This window comes from Eleutherodactylus coqui, unplaced genomic scaffold (assembly GCF_035609145.1).
Source record: "Eleutherodactylus coqui strain aEleCoq1 unplaced genomic scaffold, aEleCoq1.hap1 HAP1_SCAFFOLD_106, whole genome shotgun sequence".
NCBI lineage: Eukaryota > Metazoa > Chordata > Amphibia > Anura > Eleutherodactylidae > Eleutherodactylus > Eleutherodactylus coqui.
This window is the reverse complement of record NW_027102596.1, coordinates 295,802-298,258: the sequence shown is the minus strand read 5'-3', so window position 1 is coordinate 298,258 and position 2,457 is coordinate 295,802.

Genomic DNA, 2,457 nt, shown 5'->3' with positions numbered 1-2,457 from the left:
GCACCCTTAGTCTGTGAGGGGCCTGTGATGTGGATTATAAGCCGTGTCGTATCTCCTTAAGGTGAGCACCCGAAAAGTGTGTGGAGACACCTAGGGGGTGAGTGAGTCAGGGGATACGGAGATACGACACTGCTTATAATCCACATCACAGGCCCCTCACAGACTGAGGGTACATTCACACGAATGTATATCGGCTCGGTTTTCACGCCGAGCCGATATACGTCGTCCTCATCTGCGGGGGGGGGGGGGAGGCTGGAAGAGCCAGGAGCGAGAACTGAGCTCCCACCTCCTCTCTGCCTCCTCTCCACCCCTTCTCCGCCCCTCTGCCATGCTGTCCATTGGTTTCTACAGTAACATAACAGCGCCCTCTATTGGTTTTACAGAAACGTGCTGCACCTCCTATTGGATTTACCCAAATTACAGCACCATGGAGATTAGCGGGTCACCTCCCAGTTCTCCATCTTTTTGCCCTAATTTTCTCTAGGGTGGTTTCAAACCGGCGGGAAAGTCGCGCCAATTTTACCCGATGCGTTGGTTATTGAAAAAAAAAGCAGATTCCGCAGCCAATGCTGAGGTAAAATGAAAGCTGTGCTGTGATTGGTTGCTATTTTTTATACTGTTAAGGTAACATGAAAGCTGTGCTGTGATTGGTTGCTATATATTATACTGCTGAGGCAACATGAAAGCTGTGCTGTGATTGGTTGATACTTCTTATACTACTCAGGTTACATGAAAGCTGTGCTGCGATTGGTTGCTATATATTATACCGGGAAGATCCTAGCAATACTGAGAATAATGAAAATAAAACACATCATAGGTTGAAGAAATTATACGCACGGCACGTCTTTTCTTCAGCCTTACATGACTATATATCTATATTTGTATACATCCATATATTTGGGTAGAAATCCATAAAAATATATATCGATATATATATGTATTTCTATATATTTATATAGATATTTATCTATACACAGAGACAGATAGATAGATAGATAGATAGATAGATAGATAGATAGATAGATAGATAGATAGATAGATAGACTGCATGGAATAACCCTGGATGTCTGACAGTTGAAGCTGACTGGTGATGTCATTAAGGCTCTATTTTGACACGTACAGCTTGGAACCATAAACACTCATGCATGGCAGCCATTTACAGCCAGTCTCCATTGGAGATGGAATTGGGCAGAAATGTACTGGCCTATCTTCCTATTCTGACTCAATAACATGGCTGTAAGCGTATCGGCTGAAGTAACTTCTCTTGTAGTTATGAACCAGTACTCACAGAAGATATATGTTGTCAGACAGCATCCAACTCGACTGCAGAGGCATGTCAGAAGATTCCAGGGTTTATTCAGGTAGAAATCTTGTATAATGCACATTCAGCAGTAGGTAAAAAGAATGATGATTAGCCAAAGCACAGAGTAGAGACCTAGCACATAGGCTATAGACAGGAAACTCCCTAGCAGGAGGAAAAGGAGGAGTTATGCAATACAGGGGGTACAGAGGACCAGAAGGGACAAACTAAAGAAGGCAAACACTTGCAGATACAGTACAGGTTATACATGTCAATGAATAGAGTCAGGTAGATGAGACATGACACTTCCCAAGACGCCACAGCAGCCGGACAAATTGTATGTTTGACAGAATGGCTGTTTTATTCAGCCCATAAAGGTGACTACCCACTACAGTTCTTTTTTTCACTGCGAAATTCACAGCAGTTTTTTTTCTGCAGGCGTCTATGGGACTTGTAATGTTAAAATCGCAATCGCGCAAAATCGCGATTTTAACTGGAAGCAAAACAACAACACACACCCCCTACGTCTGTATGCTCCACGTATTCGGGTCATGGGCGTATGTACAGTGGATGCGGTCGCACCTGGGGCCCGGAGCCCTAGGGGGCCCATAAAGTCTCTCTTTCCCACATTGTAAACCAATGCTATCAATGAAGCTTTATAGTTGGGGGCCCAGTTCCAGACTTCGTACTGGGGCCCCACAGCTTCAAGTTACACCTCCGGATTAGGATAATGCTAGGCCATTCCAACCAGCCTGTGTGAGTGACCTACAGTCGCTGCTAGTTCAAAAGCGGCAAGCATGCAGGCTGGCCCCTGATGCGTGCTTCAGAGCCAACGCTTCTAGATGGAGCGACATTCGGGGAGCAAAGAACTCCAATGAACGGATGTCTACTTTAAAAGGATGTATTGCTTTATTCAATGCCTAGACACAGCAACAGTTCAACCGCTCGATAAAGACCGCAGTCAATAAAGGAAATAAAGAAATGTGTCTGTTTAATGTAAACTTGCATGGGAAACGTTTGCGAGCCACTGACTGACTGAATGCTGCTGGTGCCGCTGCTGCATGTCTGAAACTTGGTCTGACGTTACATGCACCACCAGGAATAAGGCCTTGCCTATAAGCATTCCCCAGCTGGCAAAAACGGAACATCCCTGCCTA